This window comes from Schistocerca cancellata, unplaced genomic scaffold, assembly GCF_023864275.1.
Source record: "Schistocerca cancellata isolate TAMUIC-IGC-003103 unplaced genomic scaffold, iqSchCanc2.1 HiC_scaffold_405, whole genome shotgun sequence".
NCBI classification, from domain to species: Eukaryota; Metazoa; Arthropoda; class Insecta; order Orthoptera; family Acrididae; genus Schistocerca; species Schistocerca cancellata.
In genome coordinates this window covers 96,804-123,220 of record NW_026046422.1, presented here as the reverse complement: position 1 = coordinate 123,220, position 26,417 = coordinate 96,804, and the positions used below count along the sequence as shown (strand labels likewise).

The 26,417-nt window shown below is 42.3% G+C and overlaps 15 non-coding genes across 15 annotated transcripts; all 15 read left to right on the top strand.

Moving 5' to 3' along the window:
• Positions 1–5: 5 nt before the first annotated feature.
• LOC126120103 (small nucleolar RNA U3) lies at positions 6–212 on the top strand. The gene has a single exon (XR_007526030.1). It is a non-coding gene; the product is annotated as a small nucleolar RNA U3 (small nucleolar RNA).
• Positions 213–1,159: 947 nt separating this feature from the next.
• LOC126120049 (U5 spliceosomal RNA) lies at positions 1,160–1,278 on the top strand. The gene has a single exon (XR_007525981.1). It is a non-coding gene; the product is annotated as a U5 spliceosomal RNA (small nuclear RNA).
• Positions 1,279–3,712: 2,434 nt separating this feature from the next.
• On the top strand, positions 3,713–3,919 carry LOC126120102 (small nucleolar RNA U3). Its single transcript, XR_007526029.1, has one exon. It is a non-coding gene; the product is annotated as a small nucleolar RNA U3 (small nucleolar RNA).
• Positions 3,920–4,866: 947 nt separating this feature from the next.
• On the top strand, positions 4,867–4,985 carry LOC126120048 (U5 spliceosomal RNA). The gene has a single exon (XR_007525980.1). It is a non-coding gene; the product is annotated as a U5 spliceosomal RNA (small nuclear RNA).
• A 2,434-nt stretch (positions 4,986–7,419) lies between these two features.
• LOC126120101 (small nucleolar RNA U3) lies at positions 7,420–7,626 on the top strand. Its single transcript, XR_007526028.1, has one exon. It is a non-coding gene; the product is annotated as a small nucleolar RNA U3 (small nucleolar RNA).
• A 947-nt stretch (positions 7,627–8,573) lies between these two features.
• Positions 8,574–8,692, top strand: LOC126120047 (U5 spliceosomal RNA). The gene has a single exon (XR_007525979.1). It is a non-coding gene; the product is annotated as a U5 spliceosomal RNA (small nuclear RNA).
• A 2,430-nt stretch (positions 8,693–11,122) lies between these two features.
• On the top strand, positions 11,123–11,329 carry LOC126120100 (small nucleolar RNA U3). The gene has a single exon (XR_007526027.1). It is a non-coding gene; the product is annotated as a small nucleolar RNA U3 (small nucleolar RNA).
• A 947-nt stretch (positions 11,330–12,276) lies between these two features.
• LOC126120045 (U5 spliceosomal RNA) lies at positions 12,277–12,395 on the top strand. The gene has a single exon (XR_007525977.1). It is a non-coding gene; the product is annotated as a U5 spliceosomal RNA (small nuclear RNA).
• A 2,427-nt stretch (positions 12,396–14,822) lies between these two features.
• LOC126120098 (small nucleolar RNA U3) lies at positions 14,823–15,029 on the top strand. Its single transcript, XR_007526026.1, has one exon. It is a non-coding gene; the product is annotated as a small nucleolar RNA U3 (small nucleolar RNA).
• A 947-nt stretch (positions 15,030–15,976) lies between these two features.
• LOC126120043 (U5 spliceosomal RNA) lies at positions 15,977–16,095 on the top strand. Its single transcript, XR_007525976.1, has one exon. It is a non-coding gene; the product is annotated as a U5 spliceosomal RNA (small nuclear RNA).
• Positions 16,096–18,524: 2,429 nt separating this feature from the next.
• On the top strand, positions 18,525–18,731 carry LOC126120097 (small nucleolar RNA U3). The gene has a single exon (XR_007526025.1). It is a non-coding gene; the product is annotated as a small nucleolar RNA U3 (small nucleolar RNA).
• A 947-nt stretch (positions 18,732–19,678) lies between these two features.
• On the top strand, positions 19,679–19,797 carry LOC126120042 (U5 spliceosomal RNA). Its single transcript, XR_007525975.1, has one exon. It is a non-coding gene; the product is annotated as a U5 spliceosomal RNA (small nuclear RNA).
• Positions 19,798–22,223: 2,426 nt separating this feature from the next.
• LOC126120095 (small nucleolar RNA U3) lies at positions 22,224–22,430 on the top strand. The gene has a single exon (XR_007526023.1). It is a non-coding gene; the product is annotated as a small nucleolar RNA U3 (small nucleolar RNA).
• A 947-nt stretch (positions 22,431–23,377) lies between these two features.
• Positions 23,378–23,496, top strand: LOC126120041 (U5 spliceosomal RNA). Its single transcript, XR_007525974.1, has one exon. It is a non-coding gene; the product is annotated as a U5 spliceosomal RNA (small nuclear RNA).
• Positions 23,497–25,923: 2,427 nt separating this feature from the next.
• LOC126120094 (small nucleolar RNA U3) lies at positions 25,924–26,130 on the top strand. Its single transcript, XR_007526022.1, has one exon. It is a non-coding gene; the product is annotated as a small nucleolar RNA U3 (small nucleolar RNA).
• The last annotated feature ends 287 nt before the right edge of the window (positions 26,131–26,417 follow it).

Below are 26,417 nucleotides of genomic sequence, written 5' to 3'. Positions count from 1 at the left end.
CTAGCAAGATCATACTTCACAGGATCATTTCTGTAGTATGTCTTCAACTCTCTCTAGTTCAAAGCTGGAGTAGACGTAACCACGATGATGAGTGGTAGCACTGTCCCTGAGCGTGAGGCTTGCGATCGAGATTCATCGCATCTTGGTTGTAATCGATGATCGTTCACCACATTCTGAGGGATGTGGGAAGGGAATAGCGCTTTCCGAGTGGTGGTTTTATTATATAGAATAGAAGCAAGCATAAGTCATACTTTTGGTATCGGGACCCGCGTCGTTGCAGCAATGTCGCTACAGGTTGTGGAAGGACTTTGATTGCGACATGTCATGAAAGCCTTGTGGGAGTTTCTCGAGTGGCACGGGGACGAGCCATTTGATTTGGCCTGCTCCAAGTGCTAGGCTTGGATGACAACGACGTACTTTTGAGTTACAAGAATGAGTGAGCAACACAAGAAGAGTGCAATTGATGACCATAAACGGCTGACACACAACACAGTCTTGATAATCAGCACTAATGCATGATGTACGGAACATTTAGGAGGAGCGCGTTTGGCTAGCAAACATGAATTGAGTGATTTGCAAGGCACTGTTATCTGCAAGAAGGAATGCATGGAATTCGCAAATGAATAAGACTGGTTCAAATACTATCGACAGAAATTTTATTTCTGTTGTCAACTAGTATTAATTAGTTGTGTGGGAGCAGGGGGATATTTCCCTTGCACCATACATCTACATACAGGTTGCGTCTGATGTGGCCTAGTTTTGCGTTCAAAGAACTATCTAGTTGCCTGTTTTTTCAGTGAACGAGTGTGGTGGGGAGGAGAGAGATTAGTGTTAGATGCAGAGCAGTGCGGGCAGTTAGTTGTGTGTCTGACGGTGGGTCGCCGAGAGGAATTAGGCGTGCTGCCATCTGTCGGCAGGTGAGGTAATGAAGCAGCTTGAATGGTGACAGAAATGATGAAAATAGTTATCTAAAGAGTAATATCGACGACATTTGGCAGACACGTATTTCAGCGCTGACAGTTAGTTTGGGGTGTGTGCTTGCATGGCACTGGAAGTCTGTTGACGGTAGAGAAGTAGACAAGACGGAAAGAATTTTCCGTGTTCTCGCGGAGAAGCAATAGAGAAGCAGCCATAAGTATTGAAGTGAGGGCTTTGATCGGCACTCTGGTTTCCCTTCAAAACGAATAAATCTTTCGCCTTTTACTAAAGATTTCCGTGGAGGGGAACATTAAATGAGTCTATAAGGTATTTTTCGTAGTGCTCGGCTATTGCTGAGCCATAATCACAAGTAAAACGTAATGTAATTAGCAAGAGGTAGGTTGTGTTGTGAGAATGAAGGGCGTGGAGTAGTGGATCACGTTGGATCAGGTAGATGCTTTTTTAATTTGAAAATGCAATTGGCCGTTTCGTAGTATAATGAAACAAGTACATTTGCCCTGAAATGGCTTGCAGTGTGTTAGGCGATTGTGTAAAGAGAGAGAGAGAGAGAGAGCGCTATTTATTGTCCTGGAAACTCTTGGTGAACCCTTTCCGCATCTCAGTTCTAGATGATTTGAGGGTGTTTACTTGCACTGCAGTTGCACAACAGCATATAAGCCGATATTTGGAAGTGAATGATGAATTGAGAGGCTTTGTAATAAATACTAGTATGTGATTAGTAGATTGTGTTTTGAAACCCAAAATTATTTTTACCGCACAAGTTTGTGATTTGTAGGTATGATGTGAGTGAGATTTGGGCTGTAGATGGTGGTTAGTTGGGCAGGATGAGCATTTCAATTGTTTTCAATAGAGTGGATATTAGTGGCACTGGCTTGTTGCCATAATGTGGCATTGGTTCTTTGTTCATAACAGTGTACTCAGTTTTGTAGAAGATTTAGGTGAGAAAGAGACAGTTGTTGAATATGACATAGATAGCTAGAGATGAATTGAGTAGCAATTTCCTGGTAGTTGTAGTTTGGGTATGATGTGTCTCAGTGAGAGATAAATCTTGAAATGGAAGGGTTGTTCCTAGCTACAGTCTTGGAAACTATGTATCTGCTGTTGACTCCAATGTTTTCAAGATTACTTGTGTACAAAATTGGCCAGACTTTGCAGTTTCTTCTTCAGTAAATCAGTGGAAGGTGGTGCAGATAATGGTATAAATGTTCAGTGCCTCCTGTGAGTTGTTGATGCTGCTTGTCTTTTAAGTAAAATTGATAGGGGCTCTTGATTGACCCAGCCATAGACAGAGCTGGTGCATACTTGGCTTGAGAAGACTTTGGCCAGTAAATGATGAAATACCAACACATTGCTCACAACAAAGCTCCTTTCCCTGCATTCTAGTTTCCCTCGGGTATAGAGTGACATGATATTGGCAGATAATCACTTTGATCAGGCTGTTTGTTTTTTTTTTAATGCTCTTTTACCAGAATCCATTCATAGTGATAACTGTGTTCTCTGGTGGAACACGATGAGAACATTGTGTGAAGTGCACAGAAGTAGCTATTTGAGTGTGTGTGAAAATGTGAGGTAACCACTGTTACTCCTAAATTTCTGTGGAATTAAGTTTTCTGTGTGTGTCTGAAAATCCAAGTGGTTCAAGTTGGTAGTTTATTTGTTGCAAGCGAAAAAAGCTTTTTAGTAAACTGAGGCACTAGCATTAGTTTCCTGTTCACTGTGACAAGGAAGCTAGTATAAAAAGTAGTTTGTGGTTTTGTTTGCAAAGAAGTGCTCATGGGATGTAAGCACTGCTTGAGATTATTCTGAGATGATTTTTAGAGGGGGGGGGGGGGGAGATTGCTAAACATCTAGCATTTTAGTAAGGAGCTTGTCGGAGTAGTCGTAAAATTGTTATTTTATGAGAAATTTCTTTATTCATAGCACATGGCCATCATAGTTGAAGCATAAAGATTGGCATGGTATGCGTAGGTCTGTAAAATGTCCTGACAGTGATGTTCACAGAGACTTGTTGTATACTTTGATTCTTCATCTGTTTAACAGTAGACATAAGAAATGTATTAGTGGAGCAAGTAGCTGTGAAATTACTGGCGTATGATTGATAGTATGGACGTGGCGCTGAGTGTAAGTGTTTGTTTAGCTGTGGGTGTTTTCATAATTGCCATGTGAGGAAAAGCAATACTCGTGATAGGCGAAAAGAGATACAGAGAGAAACACATTTATTGCGAGTATTATATATCAGCAGCTCTTGGGCGGGTATCAAGCTAGACGCAAAGTGAAACGAAAGAGGAAGTATGCATGAAAGTGGCGATATATCGACAAGAGTTTGCACTGTTAGGGTGAAGTGAATAAACTAGTGCGGTGCGAAAATTTTCGAAGAGAGAGGCGGCTTTAAAGAAAGCACAAGAGTCGTATGAACGCCGTCTTGTGTGTTTGTCTTTCAGTGGCTATTTGGCATGTCTGCTTGCGCCATAGGATGCTACTGTATGTGCCCCAGGCCCCCATCTAGCGGCCGGAGGTGCAAGCGGTGTTTACATACAGTCTCGCGTGAGGCAATGGTCTCTCATTTCGGAAGACAAGAAGCACTGGTAGCGCACAAAATAGCTGAGTGAGATCATGGCGGCCAAGTAAGAGTAGAAGTAGGTTCTTTGCAGAATGTCCGAGCTTAAGAAATTCTTCGATAAGTAAATCGCGAAATGTGAAGAGTGTGTCGTATTCTCGTAGGGCGTGTTGACGGTCTCGTGGCATAAGTAGCGAGCGGTGATAGCTTGCTAGCAAGATCATACTTCACAGGATCATTTCTGTAGTATGTCTTCAACTCTCTCTAGTTCAAAGCTGGAGTAGACGTAACCACGATGATGAGTGGTAGCACTGTCCCTGAGCGTGAGGCTTGCGATCGAGATTCATCGCATCTTGGTTGTAATCGATGATCGTTCACCACATTCTGAGGGATGTGGGAAGGGAATAGCGCTTTCCGAGTGGTGGTTTTATTATATAGAATAGAAGCAAGCATAAGTCATACTTTTGGTATCGGGACCCGCGTCGTTGCAGCAATGTCGCTACAGGTTGTGGAAGGACTTTGATTGCGACATGTCATGAAAGCCTTGTGGGAGTTTCTCGAGTGGCACGGGGACGAGCCATTTGATTTGGCCTGCTCCAAGTGCTAGGCTTGGATGACAACGACGTACTTTTGAGTTACAAGAATGAGTGAGCAACACAAGAAGAGTGCAATTGATGACCATAAACGGCTGACACACAACACAGTCTTGATAATCAGCACTAATGCATGATGTACGGAACATTTAGGAGGAGCGCGTTTGGCTAGCAAACATGAATTGAGTGATTTGCAAGGCACTGTTATCTGCAAGAAGGAATGCATGGAATTCGCAAATGAATAAGACTGGTTCAAATACTATCGACAGAAATTTTATTTCTGTTGTCAACTAGTATTAATTAGTTGTGTGGGAGCAGGGGGATATTTCCCTTGCACCATACATCTACATACAGGTTGCGTCTGATGTGGCCTAGTTTTGCGTTCAAAGAACTATCTAGTTGCCTGTTTTTTCAGTGAACGAGTGTGGTGGGGAGGAGAGAGATTAGTGTTAGATGCAGAGCAGTGCGGGCAGTTAGTTGTGTGTCTGACGGTGGGTCGCCGAGAGGAATTAGGCGTGCTGCCATCTGTCGGCAGGTGAGGTAATGAAGCAGCTTGAATGGTGACAGAAATGATGAAAATAGTTATCTAAAGAGTAATATCGACGACATTTGGCAGACACGTATTTCAGCGCTGACAGTTAGTTTGGGGTGTGTGCTTGCATGGCACTGGAAGTCTGTTGACGGTAGAGAAGTAGACAAGACGGAAAGAATTTTCCGTGTTCTCGCGGAGAAGCAATAGAGAAGCAGCCATAAGTATTGAAGTGAGGGCTTTGATCGGCACTCTGGTTTCCCTTCAAAACGAATAAATCTTTCGCCTTTTACTAAAGATTTCCGTGGAGGGGAACATTAAATGAGTCTATAAGGTATTTTTCGTAGTGCTCGGCTATTGCTGAGCCATAATCACAAGTAAAACGTAATGTAATTAGCAAGAGGTAGGTTGTGTTGTGAGAATGAAGGGCGTGGAGTAGCGGATCACGTTGGATCAGGTAGATGCTTTTTTAATTTGAAAATGCAATTGGCCGTTTCGTAGTATAATGAAACAAGTACATTTGCCCTGAAATGGCTTGCAGTGTGTTAGGCGATTGTGTAAAGAGAGAGAGAGAGAGAGAGCGCTATTTATTGTCCTGGAAACTCTTGGTGAACCCTTTCCGCATCTCAGTTCTAGATGATTTGAGGGTGTTTACTTGCACTGCAGTTGCACAACAGCATATAAGCCGATATTTGGAAGTGAATGATGAATTGAGAGGCTTTGTAATAAATACTAGTATGTGATTAGTAGATTGTGTTTTGAAACCCAAAATTATTTTTACCGCACAAGTTTGTGATTTGTAGGTATGATGTGAGTGAGATTTGGGCTGTAGATGGTGGTTAGTTGGGCAGGATGAGCATTTCAATTGTTTTCAATAGAGTGGATATTAGTGGCACTGGCTTGTTGCCATAATGTGGCATTGGTTCTTTGTTCATAACAGTGTACTCAGTTTTGTAGAAGATTTAGGTGAGAAAGAGACAGTTGTTGAATATGACATAGATAGCTAGAGATGAATTGAGTAGCAATTTCCTGGTAGTTGTAGTTTGGGTATGATGTGTCTCAGTGAGAGATAAATCTTGAAATGGAAGGGTTGTTCCTAGCTACAGTCTTGGAAACTATGTATCTGCTGTTGACTCCAATGTTTTCAAGATTACTTGTGTACAAAATTGGCCAGACTTTGCAGTTTCTTCTTCAGTAAATCAGTGGAAGGTGGTGCAGATAATGGTATAAATGTTCAGTGCCTCCTGTGAGTTGTTGATGCTGCTTGTCTTTTAAGTAAAATTGATAGGGGCTCTTGATTGACCCAGCCATAGACAGAGCTGGTGCATACTTGGCTTGAGAAGACTTTGGCCAGTAAATGATGAAATACCAACACATTGCTCACAACAAAGCTCCTTTCCCTGCATTCTAGTTTCCCTCGGGTATAGAGTGACATGATATTGGCAGATAATCACTTTGATCAGGCTGTTTGTTTTTTTTTTTTAATGCTCTTTTACCAGAATCCATTCATAGTGATAACTGTGTTCTCTGGTGGAACACGATGAGAACATTGTGTGAAGTGCACAGAAGTAGCTATTTGAGTGTGTGTGAAAATGTGAGGTAACCACTGTTACTCCTAAATTTCTGTGGAATTAAGTTTTCTGTGTGTGTCTGAAAATCCAAGTGGTTCAAGTTGGTAGTTTATTTGTTGCAAGCGAAAAAAGCTTTTTAGTAAACTGAGGCACTAGCATTAGTTTCCTGTTCACTGTGACAAGGAAGCTAGTATAAAAAGTAGTTTGTGGTTTTGTTTGCAAAGAAGTGCTCATGGGATGTAAGCACTGCTTGAGATTATTCTGAGATGATTTTTAGAGGGGGGGGGGGGAGATTGCTAAACATCTAGCATTTTAGTAAGGAGCTTGTCGGAGTAGTCGTAAAATTGTTATTTTATGAGAAATTTCTTTATTCATAGCACATGGCCATCATAGTTGAAGCATAAAGATTGGCATGGTATGCGTAGGTCTGTAAAATGTCCTGACAGTGATGTTCACAGAGACTTGTTGTATACTTTGATTCTTCATCTGTTTAACAGTAGACATAAGAAATGTATTAGTGGAGCAAGTAGCTGTGAAATTACTGGCGTATGATTGATAGTATGGACGTGGCGCTGAGTGTAAGTGTTTGTTTAGCTGTGGGTGTTTTCATAATTGCCATGTGAGGAAAAGCAATACTCGTGATAGGCGAAAAGAGATACAGAGAGAAACACATTTATTGCGAGTATTATATATCAGCAGCTCTTGGGCGGGTATCAAGCTAGACGCAAAGTGAAACGAAAGAGGAAGTATGCATGAAAGTGGCGATATATCGACAAGAGTTTGCACTGTTAGGGTGAAGTGAATAAACTAGTGCGGTGCGAAAATTTTCGAAGAGAGAGGCGGCTTTAAAGAAAGCACAAGAGTCGTATGAACGCCGTCTTGTGTGTTTGTCTTTCAGTGGCTATTTGGCATGTCTGCTTGCGCCATAGGATGCTACTGTATGTGCCCCAGGCCCCCATCTAGCGGCCGGAGGTGCAAGCGGTGTTTACATACAGTCTCGCGTGAGGCAATGGTCTCTCATTTCGGAAGACAAGAAGCACTGGTAGCGCACAAAATAGCTGAGTGAGATCATGGCGGCCAAGTAAGAGTAGAAGTAGGTTCTTTGCAGAATGTCCGAGCTTAAGAAATTCTTCGATAAGTAAATCGCGAAATGTGAAGAGTGTGTCGTATTCTCGTAGGGCGTGTTGACGGTCTCGTGGCATAAGTAGCGAGCGGTGATAGCTTGCTAGCAAGATCATACTTCACAGGATCATTTCTGTAGTATGTCTTCAACTCTCTCTAGTTCAAAGCTGGAGTAGACGTAACCACGATGATGAGTGGTAGCACTGTCCCTGAGCGTGAGGCTTGCGATCGAGATTCATCGCATCTTGGTTGTAATCGATGATCGTTCACCACATTCTGAGGGATGTGGGAAGGGAATAGCGCTTTCCGAGTGGTGGTTTTATTATATAGAATAGAAGCAAGCATAAGTCATACTTTTGGTATCGGGACCCGCGTCGTTGCAGCAATGTCGCTACAGGTTGTGGAAGGACTTTGATTGCGACATGTCATGAAAGCCTTGTGGGAGTTTCTCGAGTGGCACGGGGACGAGCCATTTGATTTGGCCTGCTCCAAGTGCTAGGCTTGGATGACAACGACGTACTTTTGAGTTACAAGAATGAGTGAGCAACACAAGAAGAGTGCAATTGATGACCATAAACGGCTGACACACAACACAGTCTTGATAATCAGCACTAATGCATGATGTACGGAACATTTAGGAGGAGCGCGTTTGGCTAGCAAACATGAATTGAGTGATTTGCAAGGCACTGTTATCTGCAAGAAGGAATGCATGGAATTCGCAAATGAATAAGACTGGTTCAAATACTATCGACAGAAATTTTATTTCTGTTGTCAACTAGTATTAATTAGTTGTGTGGGAGCAGGGGGATATTTCCCTTGCACCATACATCTACATACAGGTTGCGTCTGATGTGGCCTAGTTTTGCGTTCAAAGAACTATCTAGTTGCCTGTTTTTTCAGTGAACGAGTGTGGTGGGGAGGAGAGAGATTAGTGTTAGATGCAGAGCAGTGCGGGCAGTTAGTTGTGTGTCTGACGGTGGGTCGCCGAGAGGAATTAGGCGTGCTGCCATCTGTCGGCAGGTGAGGTAATGAAGCAGCTTGAATGGTGACAGAAATGATGAAAATAGTTATCTAAAGAGTAATATCGACGACATTTGGCAGACACGTATTTCAGCGCTGACAGTTAGTTTGGGGTGTGTGCTTGCATGGCACTGGAAGTCTGTTGACGGTAGAGAAGTAGACAAGACGGAAAGAATTTTCCGCGTTCTCGCGGAGAAGCAATAGAGAAGCAGCCATAAGTATTGAAGTGAGGGCTTTGATCGGCACTCTGGTTTCCCTTCAAAACGAATAAATCTTTCGCCTTTTACTAAAGATTTCCGTGGAGGGGAACATTAAATGAGTCTATAAGGTATTTTTCGTAGTGCTCGGCTATTGCTGAGCCATAATCACAAGTAAAACGTAATGTAATTAGCAAGAGGTAGGTTGTGTTGTGAGAATGAAGGGCGTGGAGTAGCGGATCACGTTGGATCAGGTAGATGCTTTTTTAATTTGAAAATGCAATTGGCCGTTTCGTAGTATAATGAAACAAGTACATTTGCCCTGAAATGGCTTGCAGTGTGTTAGGCGATTGTGTAAAGAGAGAGAGAGAGAGCGCTATTTATTGTCCTGGAAACTCTTGGTGAACCCTTTCCGCATCTCAGTTCTAGATGATTTGAGGGTGTTTACTTGCACTGCAGTTGCACAACAGCATATAAGCCGATATTTGGAAGTGAATGATGAATTGAGAGGCTTTGTAATAAATACTAGTATGTGATTAGTAGATTGTGTTTTGAAACCCAAAATTATTTTTACCGCACAAGTTTGTGATTTGTAGGTATGATGTGAGTGAGATTTGGGCTGTAGATGGTGGTTAGTTGGGCAGGATGAGCATTTCAATTGTTTTCAATAGAGTGGATATTAGTGGCACTGGCTTGTTGCCATAATGTGGCATTGGTTCTTTGTTCATAACAGTGTACTCAGTTTTGTAGAAGATTTAGGTGAGAAAGAGACAGTTGTTGAATATGACATAGATAGCTAGAGATGAATTGAGTAGCAATTTCCTGGTAGTTGTAGTTTGGGTATGATGTGTCTCAGTGAGAGATAAATCTTGAAATGGAAGGGTTGTTCCTAGCTACAGTCTTGGAAACTATGTATCTGCTGTTGACTCCAATGTTTTCAAGATTACTTGTGTACAAAATTGGCCAGACTTTGCAGTTTCTTCTTCAGTAAATCAGTGGAAGGTGGTGCAGATAATGGTATAAATGTTCAGTGCCTCCTGTGAGTTGTTGATGCTGCTTGTCTTTTAAGTAAAATTGATAGGGGCTCTTGATTGACCCAGCCATAGACAGAGCTGGTGCATACTTGGCTTGAGAAGACTTTGGCCAGTAAATGATGAAATACCAACACATTGCTCACAACAAAGCTCCTTTCCCTGCATTCTAGTTTCCCTCGGGTATAGAGTGACATGATATTGGCAGATAATCACTTTGATCAGGCTGTTTGTTTTTTTTTTTAATGCTCTTTTACCAGAATCCATTCATAGTGATAACTGTGTTCTCTGGTGGAACACGATGAGAACATTGTGTGAAGTGCACAGAAGTAGCTATTTGAGTGTGTGTGAAAATGTGAGGTAACCACTGTTACTCCTAAATTTCTGTGGAATTAAGTTTTCTGTGTGTGTCTGAAAATCCAAGTGGTTCAAGTTGGTAGTTTATTTGTTGCAAGCGAAAAAAGCTTTTTAGTAAACTGAGGCACTAGCATTAGTTTCCTGTTCACTGTGACAAGGAAGCTAGTATAAAAAGTAGTTTGTGGTTTTGTTTGCAAAGAAGTGCTCATGGGATGTAAGCACTGCTTGAGATTATTCTGAGATGATTTTTAGAGGGGGGGGGGGGGAGATTGCTAAACATCTAGCATTTTAGTAAGGAGCTTGTCGGAGTAGTCGTAAAATTGTTATTTTATGAGAAATTTCTTTATTCATAGCACATGGCCATCATAGTTGAAGCATAAAGATTGGCATGGTATGCGTAGGTCTGTAAAATGTCCTGACAGTGATGTTCACAGAGACTTGTTGTATACTTTGATTCTTCATCTGTTTAACAGTAGACATAAGAAATGTATTAGTGGAGCAAGTAGCTGTGAAATTACTGGCGTATGATTGATAGTATGGACGTGGCGCTGAGTGTAAGTGTTTGTTTAGCTGTGGGTGTTTTCATAATTGCCATGTGAGGAAAAGCAATACTCGTGATAGGCGAAAAGAGATACAGAGAGAAACACATTTATTGCGAGTATTATATATCAGCAGCTCTTGGGCGGGTATCAAGCTAGACGCAAAGTGAAACGAAAGAGGAAGTATGCATGAAAGTGGCGATATATCGACAAGAGTTTGCACTGTTAGGGTGAGGTGAATAAACTAGTGCGGTGCGAAAATTTTCGAAGAGAGAGGCGGCTTTAAAGAAAGCACAAGAGTCGTATGAACGCCGTCTTGTGTGTTTGTCTTTCAGTGGCTATTTGGCATGTCTGCTTGCGCCATAGGATGCTACTGTATGTGCCCCAGGCCCCCATCTAGCGGCCGGAGGTGCAAGCGGTGTTTACATACAGTCTCGCGTGAGGCAATGGTCTCTCATTTCGGAAGACAAGAAGCACTGGTAGCGCACAAAATAGCTGAGTGAGATCATGGCGGCCAAGTAAGAGTAGAAGTAGGTTCTTTGCAGAATGTCCGAGCTTAAGAAATTCTTCGATAAGTAAATCGCGAAATGTGAAGAGTGTGTCGTATTCTCGTAGGGCGTGTTGACGGTCTCGTGGCATAAGTAGCGAGCGGTGATAGCTTGCTAGCAAGATCATACTTCACAGGATCATTTCTGTAGTATGTCTTCAACTCTCTCTAGTTCAAAGCTGGAGTAGACGTAACCACGATGATGAGTGGTAGCACTGTCCCTGAGCGTGAGGCTTGCGATCGAGATTCATCGCATCTTGGTTGTAATCGATGATCGTTCACCACATTCTGAGGGATGTGGGAAGGGAATAGCGCTTTCCGAGTGGTGGTTTTATTATATAGAATAGAAGCAAGCATAAGTCATACTTTTGGTATCGGGACCCGCGTCGTTGCAGCAATGTCGCTACAGGTTGTGGAAGGACTTTGATTGCGACATGTCATGAAAGCCTTGTGGGAGTTTCTCGAGTGGCACGGGGACGAGCCATTTGATTTGGCCTGCTCCAAGTGCTAGGCTTGGATGACAACGACGTACTTTTGAGTTACAAGAATGAGTGAGCAACACAAGAAGAGTGCAATTGATGACCATAAACGGCTGACACACAACACAGTCTTGATAATCAGCACTAATGCATGATGTACGGAACATTTAGGAGGAGCGCGTTTGGCTAGCAAACATGAATTGAGTGATTTGCAAGGCACTGTTATCTGCAAGAAGGAATGCATGGAATTCGCAAATGAATAAGACTGGTTCAAATACTATCGACAGAAATTTTATTTCTGTTGTCAACTAGTATTAATTAGTTGTGTGGGAGCAGGGGGATATTTCCCTTGCACCATACATCTACATACAGGTTGCGTCTGATGTGGCCTAGTTTTGCGTTCAAAGAACTATCTAGTTGCCTGTTTTTTCAGTGAACGAGTGTGGTGGGGAGGAGAGAGATTAGTGTTAGATGCAGAGCAGTGCGGGCAGTTAGTTGTGTGTCTGACGGTGGGTCGCCGAGAGGAATTAGGCGTGCTGCCATCTGTCGGCAGGTGAGGTAATGAAGCAGCTTGAATGGTGACAGAAATGATGAAAATAGTTATCTAAAGAGTAATATCGACGACATTTGGCAGACACGTATTTCAGCGCTGACAGTTAGTTTGGGGTGTGTGCTTGCATGGCACTGGAAGTCTGTTGACGGTAGAGAAGTAGACAAGACGGAAAGAATTTTCCGCGTTCTCGCGGAGAAGCAATAGAGAAGCAGCCATAAGTATTGAAGTGAGGGCTTTGATCGGCACTCTGGTTTCCCTTCAAAACGAATAAATCTTTCGCCTTTTACTAAAGATTTCCGTGGAGGGGAACATTAAATGAGTCTATAAGGTATTTTTCGTAGTGCTCGGCTATTGCTGAGCCATAATCACAAGTAAAACGTAATGTAATTAGCAAGAGGTAGGTTGTGTTGTGAGAATGAAGGGCGTGGAGTAGCGGATCACGTTGGATCAGGTAGATGCTTTTTTAATTTGAAAATGCAATTGGCCGTTTCGTAGTATAATGAAACAAGTACATTTGCCCTGAAATGGCTTGCAGTGTGTTAGGCGATTGTGTAAAGAGAGAGAGAGAGAGCGCTATTTATTGTCCTGGAAACTCTTGGTGAACCCTTTCCGCATCTCAGTTCTAGATGATTTGAGGGTGTTTACTTGCACTGCAGTTGCACAACAGCATATAAGCCGATATTTGGAAGTGAATGATGAATTGAGAGGCTTTGTAATAAATACTAGTATGTGATTAGTAGATTGTGTTTTGAAACCCAAAATTATTTTTACCGCACAAGTTTGTGATTTGTAGGTATGATGTGAGTGAGATTTGGGCTGTAGATGGTGGTTAGTTGGGCAGGATGAGCATTTCAATTGTTTTCAATAGAGTGGATATTAGTGGCACTGGCTTGTTGCCATAATGTGGCATTGGTTCTTTGTTCATAACAGTGTACTCAGTTTTGTAGAAGATTTAGGTGAGAAAGAGACAGTTGTTGAATATGACATAGATAGCTAGAGATGAATTGAGTAGCAATTTCCTGGTAGTTGTAGTTTGGGTATGATGTGTCTCAGTGAGAGATAAATCTTGAAATGGAAGGGTTGTTCCTAGCTACAGTCTTGGAAACTATGTATCTGCTGTTGACTCCAATGTTTTCAAGATTACTTGTGTACAAAATTGGCCAGACTTTGCAGTTTCTTCTTCAGTAAATCAGTGGAAGGTGGTGCAGATAATGGTATAAATGTTCAGTGCCTCCTGTGAGTTGTTGATGCTGCTTGTCTTTTAAGTAAAATTGATAGGGGCTCTTGATTGACCCAGCCATAGACAGAGCTGGTGCATACTTGGCTTGAGAAGACTTTGGCCAGTAAATGATGAAATACCAACACATTGCTCACAACAAAGCTCCTTTCCCTGCATTCTAGTTTCCCTCGGGTATAGAGTGACTTGATATTGGCAGATAATCACTTTGATCAGGCTGTTTTTTTTTTTTTTAATGCTCTTTTACCAGAATCCATTCATAGTGATAACTGTGTTCTCTGGTGGAACACGATGAGAACATTGTGTGAAGTGCACAGAAGTAGCTATTTGAGTGTGTGTGAAAATGTGAGGTAACCACTGTTACTCCTAAATTTCTGTGGAATTAAGTTTTCTGTGTGTGTCTGAAAATCCAAGTGGTTCAAGTTGGTAGTTTATTTGTTGCAAGCGAAAAAAGCTTTTTAGTAAACTGAGGCACTAGCATTAGTTTCCTGTTCACTGTGACAAGGAAGCTAGTATAAAAAGTAGTTTGTGGTTTTGTTTGCAAAGAAGTGCTCATGGGATGTAAGCACTGCTTGAGATTATTCTGAGATGATTTTTTGAGGGGGGGGGGGAGATTGCTAAACATCTAGCATTTTAGTAAGGAGCTTGTCGGAGTAGTCGTAAAATTGTTATTTTATGAGAAATTTCTTTATTCATAGCACATGGCCATCATAGTTGAAGCATAAAGATTGGCATGGTATGCGTAGGTCTGTAAAATGTCCTGACAGTGATGTTCACAGAGACTTGTTGTATACTTTGATTCTTCATCTGTTTAACAGTAGACATAAGAAATGTATTAGTGGAGCAAGTAGCTGTGAAATTACTGGCGTATGATTGATAGTATGGACGTGGCGCTGAGTGTAAGTGTTTGTTTAGCTGTGGGTGTTTTCATAATTGCCATGTGAGGAAAAGCAATACTCGTGATAGGCGAAAAGAGATACAGAGAGAAACACATTTATTGCGAGTATTATATATCAGCAGCTCTTGGGCGGGTATCAAGCTAGACGCAAAGTGAAACGAAAGAGGAAGTATGCATGAAAGTGGCGATATATCGACAAGAGTTTGCACTGTTAGGGTGAGGTGAATAAACTAGTGCGGTGCGAAAATTTTCGAAGAGAGAGGCGGCTTTAAAGAAAGCACAAGAGTCGTATGAACGCCGTCTTGTGTGTTTGTCTTTCAGTGGCTATTTGGCATGTCTGCTTGCGCCATAGGATGCTACTGTATGTGCCCCAGGCCCCCATCTAGCGGCCGGAGGTGCAAGCGGTGTTTACATACAGTCTCGCGTGAGGCAATGGTCTCTCATTTCGGAAGACAAGAAGCACTGGTAGCGCACAAAATAGCTGAGTGAGATCATGGCGGCCAAGTAAGAGTAGAAGTAGGTTCTTTGCAGAATGTCCGAGCTTAAGAAATTCTTCGATAAGTAAATCGCGAAATGTGAAGAGTGTGTCGTATTCTCGTAGGGCGTGTTGACGGTCTCGTGGCATAAGTAGCGAGCGGTGATAGCTTGCTAGCAAGATCATACTTCACAGGATCATTTCTGTAGTATGTCTTCAACTCTCTCTAGTTCAAAGCTGGAGTAGACGTAACCACGATGATGAGTGGTAGCACTGTCCCTGAGCGTGAGGCTTGCGATCGAGATTCATCGCATCTTGGTTGTAATCGATGATCGTTCACCACATTCTGAGGGATGTGGGAAGGGAATAGCGCTTTCCGAGTGGTGGTTTTATTATATAGAATAGAAGCAAGCATAAGTCATACTTTTGGTATCGGGACCCGCGTCGTTGCAGCAATGTCGCTACAGGTTGTGGAAGGACTTTGATTGCGACATGTCATGAAAGCCTTGTGGGAGTTTCTCGAGTGGCACGGGGACGAGCCATTTGATTTGGCCTGCTCCAAGTGCTAGGCTTGGATGACAACGACGTACTTTTGAGTTAAAAGAATGAGTGAGCAACACAAGAAGAGTGCAATTGATGACCATAAACGGCTGACACACAACACAGTCTTGATAATCAGCACTAATGCATGATGTACGGAACATTTAGGAGGAGCGCGTTTGGCTAGCAAACATGAATTGAGTGATTTGCAAGGCACTGTTATCTGCAAGAAGGAATGCATGGAATTCGCAAATGAATAAGACTGGTTCAAATACTATCGACAGAAATTTTATTTCTGTTGTCAACTAGTATTAATTAGTTGTGTGGGAGCAGGGGGATATTTCCCTTGCACCATACATCTACATACAGGTTGCGTCTGATGTGGCCTAGTTTTGCGTTCAAAGAACTATCTAGTTGCCTGTTTTTTCAGTGAACGAGTGTGGTGGGGAGGAGAGAGATTAGTGTTAGATGCAGAGCAGTGCGGGCAGTTAGTTGTGTGTCTGACGGTGGGTCGCCGAGAGGAATTAGGCGTGCTGCCATCTGTCGGCAGGTGAGGTAATGAAGCAGCTTGAATGGTGACAGAAATGATGAAAATAGTTATCTAAAGAGTAATATCGACGACATTTGGCAGACACGTATTTCAGCGCTGACAGTTAGTTTGGGGTGTGTGCTTGCATGGCACTGGAAGTCTGTTGACGGTAGAGAAGTAGACAAGACGGAAAGAATTTTCCGCGTTCTCGCGGAGAAGCAATAGAGAAGCAGCCATAAGTATTGAAGTGAGGGCTTTGATCGGCACTCTGGTTTCCCTTCAAAACGAATAAATCTTTCGCCTTTTACTAAAGATTTCCGTGGAGGGGAACATTAAATGAGTCTATAAGGTATTTTTCGTAGTGCTCGGCTATTGCTGAGCCATAATCACAAGTAAAACGTAATGTAATTAGCAAGAGGTAGGTTGTGTTGTGAGAATGAAGGGCGTGGAGTAGCGGATCACGTTGGATCAGGTAGATGCTTTTTTAATTTGAAAATGCAATTGGCCGTTTCGTAGTATAATGAAACAAGTACATTTGCCCTGAAATGGCTTGCAGTGTGTTAGGCGATTGTGTAAAGAGAGAGAGAGAGAGCGCTATTTATTGTCCTGGAAACTCTTGGTGAACCCTTTCCGCATCTCAGTTCTAGATGATTTGAGGGTGTTTACTTGCACTGCAGTTGCACAACAGCATATAAGCCGATATTTGGAAGTGAATGATGAATTGAGAGGCTTTGTAATAAATACTAGTATGTGATTAGTAGATTGTGTTTTGAAACCCAAAATTATTTTTACCGCACAAGTTTGTGATTTGTAGGTATGATGTGAGTGAGATTTGGGCTGTAGATGGTGGTTAGTTGGGCAGGATGAGCATTTCAATTGTTTTCAATAGAGTGGATATTAGTGGCACTGGCTTGTTGCCATAATGTGGCATTGGTTCTTTGTTCATAACAGTGTACTCAGTTTTGTAGAAGATTTAGGTGAGAAAGAGACAGTTGTTGAATATGACATAGATAGCTAGAGATGAATTGAGTAGCAATTTCCTGGTAGTTGTAGTTTGGGTATGATGTGTCTCAGTGAGAGATAAATCTTGAAATGGAAGGGTTGTTCCTAGCTACAGTCTTGGAAACTATGTATCTGCTGTTGACTCCAATGTTTTCAAGATTACTTGTGTACAAAATTGGCCAGACTTTGCAGTTTCTTCTTCAGTAAATCAGTGGAAGGTGGTGCAGATAATGGTATAAATGTTCAGTGCCTCCTGTGAGTTGTTGATGCTGCTTGTCTTTTAAGTAAAATTGATAGGGGCTCTTGATTGACCCAGCCATAGACAGAGCTGGTGCATACTTGGCTTGAGAAGACTTTGGCCAGTAAATGATGAAATACCAACACATTGCTCACAACAAAGCTCCTTTCCCTGCATTCTAGTTTCCCTCGGGTATAGAGTGACATGATATTGGCAGATAATCACTTTGATCAGGCTGTTTGTTTTTTTTTTTTAATGCTCTTTTACCAGAATCCATTCATAGTGATAACTGTGTTCTCTGGTGGAACACGATGAGAACATTGTGTGAAGTGCACAGAAGTAGCTATTTGAGTGTGTGTGAAAATGTGAGGTAACCACTGTTACTCCTAAATTTCTGTGGAATTAAGTTTTCTGTGTGTGTCTGAAAATCCAAGTGGTTCAAGTTGGTAGTTTATTTGTTGCAAGCGAATAAAGCTTTTTAGTAAACTGAGGCACTAGCATTAGTTTCCTGTTCACTGTGACAAGGAAGCTAGTATAAAAAGTAGTTTGTGGTTTTGTTTGCAAAGAAGTGCTCATGGGATGTAAGCACTGCTTGAGATTATTCTGAGATGATTTTTTGAGGGGGGGGGGGAGATTGCTAAACATCTAGCATTTTAGTAAGGAGCTTGTCGGAGTAGTCGTAAAATTGTTATTTTATGAGAAATTTCTTTATTCATAGCACATGGCCATCATAGTTGAAGCATAAAGATTGGCATGGTATGCGTAGGTCTGTAAAATGTCCTGACAGTGATGTTCACAGAGACTTGTTGTATACTTTGATTCTTCATCTGTTTAACAGTAGACATAAGAAATGTATTAGTGGAGCAAGTAGCTGTGAAATTACTGGCGTATGATTGATAGTATGGACGTGGCGCTGAGTGTAAGTGTTTGTTTAGCTGTGGGTGTTTTCATAATTGCCATGTGAGGAATAGCAATACTCGTGATAGGCGAAAAGAGATACAGAGAGAAACACATTTATTGCGAGTATTATATATCAGCAGCTCTTGGGCGGGTATCAAGCTAGACGCAAAGTGAAACGAAAGAGGAAGTATGCATGAAAGTGGCGATATATCGACAAGAGTTTGCACTGTTAGGGTGAGGTGAATAAACTAGTGCGGTGCGAAAATTTTCGAAGAGAGAGGCGGCTTTAAAGAAAGCACAAGGGTCGTATGAACGCCGTCTTGTGTGTTTGTCTTTCAGTGGCTATTTGGCATGTCTGCTTGCGCCATAGGATGCTACTGTATGTGCCCCAGGCCCCCATCTAGCGGCCGGAGGTGCAAGCGGTGTTTACATACAGTCTCGCGTGAGGCAATGGTCTCTCATTTCGGAAGACAAGAAGCACTGGTAGCGCACAAAATAGCTGAGTGAGATCATGGCGGCCAAGTAAGAGTAGAAGTAGGTTCTTTGCAGAATGTCCGAGCTTAAGAAATTCTTCGATAAGTAAATCGCGAAATGTGAAGAGTGTGTCGTATTCTCGTAGGGCGTGTTGACGGTCTCGTGGCATAAGTAGCGAGCGGTGATAGCTTGCTAGCAAGATCATACTTCACAGGATCATTTCTGTAGTATGTCTTCAACTCTCTCTAGTTCAAAGCTGGAGTAGACGTAACCACGATGATGAGTGGTAGCACTGTCCCTGAGCGTGAGGCTTGCGATCGAGATTCATCGCATCTTGGTTGTAATCGATGATCGTTCACCACATTCTGAGGGATGTGGGAAGGGAATAGCGCTTTCCGAGTGGTGGTTTTATTATATAGAATAGAAGCAAGCATAAGTCATACTTTTGGTATCGGGACCCGCGTCGTTGCAGCAATGTCGCTACAGGTTGTGGAAGGACTTTGATTGCGACATGTCATGAAAGCCTTGTGGGAGTTTCTCGAGTGGCACGGGGACGAGCCATTTGATTTGGCCTGCTCCAAGTGCTAGGCTTGGATGACAACGACGTACTTTTGAGTTACAAGAATGAGTGAGCAACACAAGAAGAGTGCAATTGATGACCATAAACGGCTGACACACAACACAGTCTTGATAATCAGCACTAATGCATGATGTACGGAACATTTAGGAGGAGCGCGTTTGGCTAGCAAACATGAATTGAGTGATTTGCAAGGCACTGTTATCTGCAAGAAGGAATGCATGGAATTCGCAAATGAATAAGACTGGTTCAAATACTATCGACAGAAATTTTATTTCTGTTGTCAACTAGTATTAATTAGTTGTGTGGGAGCAGGGGGATATTTCCCTTGCACCATACATCTACATACAGGTTGCGTCTGATGTGGCCTAGTTTTGCGTTCAAAGAACTATCTAGTTGCCTGTTTTTTCAGTGAACGAGTGTGGTGGGGAGGAGAGAGATTAGTGTTAGATGCAGAGCAGTGCGGGCAGTTAGTTGTGTGTCTGACGGTGGGTCGCCGAGAGGAATTAGGCGTGCTGCCATCTGTCGGCAGGTGAGGTAATGAAGCAGCTTGAATGGTGACAGAAATGATGAAAATAGTTATCTAAAGAGTAATATCGACGACATTTGGCAGACACGTATTTCAGCGCTGACAGTTAGTTTGGGGTGTGTGCTTGCATGGCACTGGAAGTCTGTTGACGGTAGAGAAGTAGACAAGACGGAAAGAATTTTCCGCGTTCTCGCGGAGAAGCAATAGAGAAGCAGCCATAAGTATTGAAGTGAGGGCTTTGATCGGCACTCTGGTTTCCCTTCAAAACGAATAAATCTTTCGCCTTTTACTAAAGATTTCCGTGGAGGGGAACATTAAATGAGTCTATAAGGTATTTTTCGTAGTGCTCGGCTATTGCTGAGCCATAATCACAAGTAAAACGTAATGTAATTAGCAAGAGGTAGGTTGTGTTGTGAGAATGAAGGGCGTGGAGTAGCGGATCACGTTGGATCAGGTAGATGCTTTTTTAATTTGAAAATGCAATTGGCCGTTTCGTAGTATAATGAAACAAGTACATTTGCCCTGAAATGGCTTGCAGTGTGTTAGGCGATTGTGTAAAGAGAGAGAGAGAGAGCGCTATTTATTGTCCTGGAAACTCTTGGTGAACCCTTTCCGCATCTCAGTTCTAGATGATTTGAGGGTGTTTACTTGCACTGCAGTTGCACAACAGCATATAGGCCGATATTTGGAAGTGAATGATGAATTGAGAGGCTTTGTAATAAATACTAGTATGTGATTAGTAGATTGTGTTTTGAAACCCAAAATTATTTTTACCGCACAAGTTTGTGATTTGTAGGTATGATGTGAGTGAGATTTGGGCTGTAGATGGTGGTTAGTTGGGCAGGATGAGCATTTCAATTGTTTTCAATAGAGTGGATATTAGTGGCACTGGCTTGTTGCCATAATGTGGCATTGGTTCTTTGTTCATAACAGTGTACTCAGTTTTGTAGAAGATTTAGGTGAGAAAGAGACAGTTGTTGAATATGACATAGATAGCTAGAGATGAATTGAGTAGCAATTTCCTGGTAGTTGTAGTTTGGGTATGATGTGTCTCAGTGAGAGATAAATCTTGAAATGGAAGGGTTGTTCCTAGCTACAGTCTTGGAAACTATGTATCTGCTGTTGACTCCAATGTTTTCAAGATTACTTGTGTACAAAATTGGCCAGACTTTGCAGTTTCTTCTTCAGTAAATCAGTGGAAGGTGGTGCAGATAATGGTATAAATGTTCAGTGCCTCCTGTGAGTTGTTGATGCTGCTTGTCTTTTAAGTAAAATTGATAGGGGCTCTTGATTGACCCAGCCATAGACAGAGCTGGTGCATACTTGGCTTGAGAAGACTTTGGCCAGTAAATGATGAAATACCAACACATTGCTCACAACAAAGCTCCTTTCCCTGCATTCTAGTTTCCCTCGGGTATAGAGTGACTTGATATTGGCAGATAATCACTTTGATCAGGCTGTTTTTTTTTTTTTTTAATGCTCTTTTACCAGAATCCATTCATAGTGATAACTGTGTTCTCTGGTGGAACACGATGAGAACATTGTGTGAAGTGCACAGAAGTAGCTATTTGAGTGTGTGTGAAAATGTGAGGTAACCACTGTTACTCCTAAATTTCTGTGGAATTAAGTTTTCTGTGTGTGTCTGAAAATCCAAGTGGTTCAAGTTGGTAGTTTATTTGTTGCAAGCGAAAAAAGCTTTTTAGTAAACTGAGGCACTAGCATTAGTTTCCTGTTCACTGTGACAAGGAAGCTAGTATAAAAAGTAGTTTGTGGTTTTGTTTGCAAAGAAGTGCTCATGGGATGTAAGCACTGCTTGAGATTATTCTGAGATGATTTTTTCAGGGGGGGGGAGATTGCTAAACATCTAGCATTTTAGTAAGGAGCTTGTCGGAGTAGTCGTAAAATTGTTATTTTATGAGAAATTTCTTTATTCATAGCACATGGCCATCATAGTTGAAGCATAAAGATTGGCATGGTATGCGTAGGTCTGTAAAATGTCCTGACAGTGATGTTCACAGAGACTTGTTGTATACTTTGATTCTTCATCTGTTTAACAGTAGACATAAGAAATGTATTAGTGGAGCAAGTAGCTGTGAAATTACTGGCGTATGATTGATAGTATGGACGTGGCGCTGAGTGTAAGTGTTTGTTTAGCTGTGGGTGTTTTCATAATTGCCATGTGAGGAAAAGCAATACTCGTGATAGGCGAAAAGAGATACAGAGAGAAACACATTTATTGCGAGTATTATATATCAGCAGCTCTTGGGCGGGTATCAAGCTAGACGCAAAGTGAAACGAAAGAGGAAGTATGCATGAAAGTGGCGATATATCGACAAGAGTTTGCACTGTTAGGGTGAGGTGAATAAACTAGTGCGGTGCGAAAATTTTCGAAGAGAGAGGCGGCTTTAAAGAAAGCACAAGAGTCGTATGAACGCCGTCTTGTGTGTTTGTCTTTCAGTGGCTATTTGGCATGTCTGCTTGCGCCATAGGATGCTACTGTATGTGCCCCAGGCCCCCATCTAGCGGCCGGAGGTGCAAGCGGTGTTTACATACAGTCTCGCGTGAGGCAATGGTCTCTCATTTCGGAAGACAAGAAGCACTGGTAGCGCACAAAATAGCTGAGTGAGATCATGGCGGCCAAGTAAGAGTAGAAGTAGGTTCTTTGCAGAATGTCCGAGCTTAAGAAATTCTTCGATAAGTAAATCGCGAAATGTGAAGAGTGTGTCGTATTCTCGTAGGGCGTGTTGACGGTCTCGTGGCATAAGTAGCGAGCGGTGATAGCTTGCTAGCAAGATCATACTTCACAGGATCATTTCTGTAGTATGTCTTCAACTCTCTCTAGTTCAAAGCTGGAGTAGACGTAACCACGATGATGAGTGGTAGCACTGTCCCTGAGCGTGAGGCTTGCGATCGAGATTCATCGCATCTTGGTTGTAATCGATGATCGTTCACCACATTCTGAGGGATGTGGGAAGGGAATAGCGCTTTCCGAGTGGTGGTTTTATTATATAGAATAGAAGCAAGCATAAGTCATACTTTTGGTATCGGGACCCGCGTCGTTGCAGCAATGTCGCTACAGGTTGTGGAAGGACTTTGATTGCGACATGTCATGAAAGCCTTGTGGGAGTTTCTCGAGTGGCACGGGGACGAGCCATTTGATTTGGCCTGCTCCAAGTGCTAGGCTTGGATGACAACGACGTACTTTTGAGTTACAAGAATGAGTGAGCAACACAAGAAGAGTGCAATTGATGACCATAAACGGCTGACACACAACACAGTCTTGATAATCAGCACTAATGCATGATGTACGGAACATTTAGGAGGAGCGCGTTTGGCTAGCAAACATGAATTGAGTGATTTGCAAGGCACTGTTATCTGCAAGAAGGAATGCATGGAATTCGCAAATGAATAAGACTGGTTCAAATACTATCGACAGAAATTTTATTTCTGTTGTCAACTAGTATTAATTAGTTGTGTGGGAGCAGGGGGATATTTCCCTTGCACCATACATCTACATACAGGTTGCGTCTGATGTGGCCTAGTTTTGCGTTCAAAGAACTATCTAGTTGCCTGTTTTTTCAGTGAACGAGTGTGGTGGGGAGGAGAGAGATTAGTGTTAGATGCAGAGCAGTGCGGGCAGTTAGTTGTGTGTCTGACGGTGGGTCGCCGAGAGGAATTAGGCGTGCTGCCATCTGTCGGCAGGTGAGGTAATGAAGCAGCTTGAATGGTGACAGAAATGATGAAAATAGTTATCTAAAGAGTAATATCGACGACATTTGGCAGACACGTATTTCAGCGCTGACAGTTAGTTTGGGGTGTGTGCTTGCATGGCACTGGAAGTCTGTTGACGGTAGAGAAGTAGACAAGACGGAAAGAATTTTCCGCGTTCTCGCGGAGAAGCAATAGAGAAGCAGCCATAAGTATTGAAGTGAGGGCTTTGATCGGCACTCTGGTTTCCCTTCAAAACGAATAAATCTTTCGCCTTTTACTAAAGATTTCCGTGGAGGGGAACATTAAATGAGTCTATAAGGTATTTTTCGTAGTGCTCGGCTATTGCTGAGCCATAATCACAAGTAAAACGTAATGTAATTAGCAAGAGGTAGGTTGTGTTGTGAGAATGAAGGGCGTGGAGTAGCGGATCACGTTGGATCAGGTAGATGCTTTTTTAATTTGAAAATGCAATTGGCCGTTTCGTAGTATAATGAAACAAGTACATTTGCCCTGAAATGGCTTGCAGTGTGTTAGGCGATTGTGTAAAGAGAGAGAGAGAGAGCGCTATTTATTGTCCTGGAAACTCTTGGTGAACCCTTTCCGCATCTCAGTTCTAGATGATTTGAGGGTGTTTACTTGCACTGCAGTTGCACAACAGCATATAAGCCGATATTTGGAAGTGAATGATGAATTGAGAGGCTTTGTAATAAATACTAGTATGTGATTAGTAGATTGTGTTTTGAAACCCAAAATTATTTTTACCGCACAAGTTTGTGATTTGTAGGTATGATGTGAGTGAGATTTGGGCTGTAGATGGTGGTTAGTTGGGCAGGATGAGCATTTCAATTGTTTTCAATAGAGTGGATATTAGTGGCACTGGCTTGTTGCCATAATGTGGCATTGGTTCTTTGTTCATAACAGTGTACTCAGTTTTGTAGAAGATTTAGGTGAGAAAGAGACAGTTGTTGAATATGACATAGATAGCTAGAGATGAATTGAGTAGCAATTTCCTGGTAGTTGTAGTTTGGGTATGATGTGTCTCAGTGAGAGATAAATCTTGAAATGGAAGGGTTGTTCCTAGCTACAGTCTTGGAAACTATGTATCTGCTGTTGACTCCAATGTTTTCAAGATTACTTGTGTACAAAATTGGCCAGACTTTGCAGTTTCTTCTTCAGTAAATCAGTGGAAGGTGGTGCAGATAATGGTATAAATGTTCAGTGCCTCCTGTGAGTTGTTGATGCTGCTTGTCTTTTAAGTAAAATTGATAGGGGCTCTTGATTGACCCAGCCATAGACAGAGCTGGTGCATACTTGGCTTGAGAAGACTTTGGCCAGTAAATGATGAAATACCAACACATTGCTCACAACAAAGCTCCTTTCCCTGCATTCTAGTTTCCCTCGGGTATAGAGTGACATGATATTGGCAGATAATCACTTTGATCAGGCTGTTTGTTTTTTTTTTAATGCTCTTTTACCAGAATCCATTCATAGTGATAACTGTGTTCTCTGGTGGAACACGATGAGAACATTGTGTGAAGTGCACAGAAGTAGCTATTTGAGTGTGTGTGAAAATGTGAGGTAACCACTGTTACTCCTAAATTTCTGTGGAATTAAGTTTTCTGTGTGTGTCTGAAAATCCAAGTGGTTCAAGTTGGTAGTTTATTTGTTGCAAGCGAAAAAAGCTTTTTAGTAAACTGAGGCACTAGCATTAGTTTCCTGTTCACTGTGACAAGGAAGCTAGTATAAAAAGTAGTTTGTGGTTTTGTTTGCAAAGAAGTGCTCATGGGATGTAAGCACTGCTTGAGATTATTCTGAGATGATTTTTTGAGGGGGGGGGGGAGATTGCTAAACATCTAGCATTTTAGTAAGGAGCTTGTCGGAGTAGTCGTAAAATTGTTATTTTATGAGAAATTTCTTTATTCATAGCACATGGCCATCATAGTTGAAGCATAAAGATTGGCATGGTATGCGTAGGTCTGTAAAATGTCCTGACAGTGATGTTCACAGAGACTTGTTGTATACTTTGATTCTTCATCTGTTTAACAGTAGACATAAGAAATGTATTAGTGGAGCAAGTAGCTGTGAAATTACTGGCGTATGATTGATAGTATGGACGTGGCGCTGAGTGTAAGTGTTTGTTTAGCTGTGGGTGTTTTCATAATTGCCATGTGAGGAAAAGCAATACTCGTGATAGGCGAAAAGAGATACAGAGAGAAACACATTTATTGCGAGTATTATATATCAGCAGCTCTTGGGCGGGTATCAAGCTAGACGCAAAGTGAAACGAAAGAGGAAGTATGCATGAAAGTGGCGATATATCGACAAGAGTTTGCACTGTTAGGGTGAGGTGAATAAACTAGTGCGGTGCGAAAATTTTCGAAGAGAGAGGCGGCTTTAAAGAAAGCACAAGAGTCGTATGAACGCCGTCTTGTGTGTTTGTCTTTCAGTGGCTATTTGGCATGTCTGCTTGCGCCATAGGATGCTACTGTATGTGCCCCAGGCCCCCATCTAGCGGCCGGAGGTGCAAGCGGTGTTTACATACAGTCTCGCGTGAGGCAATGGTCTCTCATTTCGGAAGACAAGAAGCACTGGTAGCGCACAAAATAGCTGAGTGAGATCATGGCGGCCAAGTAAGAGTAGAAGTAGGTTCTTTGCAGAATGTCCGAGCTTAAGAAATTCTTCGATAAGTAAATCGCGAAATGTGAAGAGTGTGTCGTATTCTCGTAGGGCGTGTTGACGGTCTCGTGGCATAAGTAGCGAGCGGTGATAGCTTGCTAGCAAGATCATACTTCACAGGATCATTTCTGTAGTATGTCTTCAACTCTCTCTAGTTCAAAGCTGGAGTAGACGTAACCACGATGATGAGTGGTAGCACTGTCCCTGAGCGTGAGGCTTGCGATCGAGATTCATCGCATCTTGGTTGTAATCGATGATCGTTCACCACATTCTGAGGGATGTGGGAAGGGAATAGCGCTTTCCGAGTGGTGGTTTTATTATATAGAATAGAAGCAAGCATAAGTCATACTTTTGGTATCGGGACCCGCGTCGTTGCAGCAATGTCGCTACAGGTTGTGGAAGGACTTTGATTGCGACATGTCATGAAAGCCTTGTGGGAGTTTCTCGAGTGGCACGGGGACGAGCCATTTGATTTGGCCTGCTCCAAGTGCTAGGCTTGGATGACAACGACGTACTTTTGAGTTACAAGAATGAGTGAGCAACACAAGAAGAGTGCAATTGATGACCATAAACGGCTGACACACAACACAGTCTTGA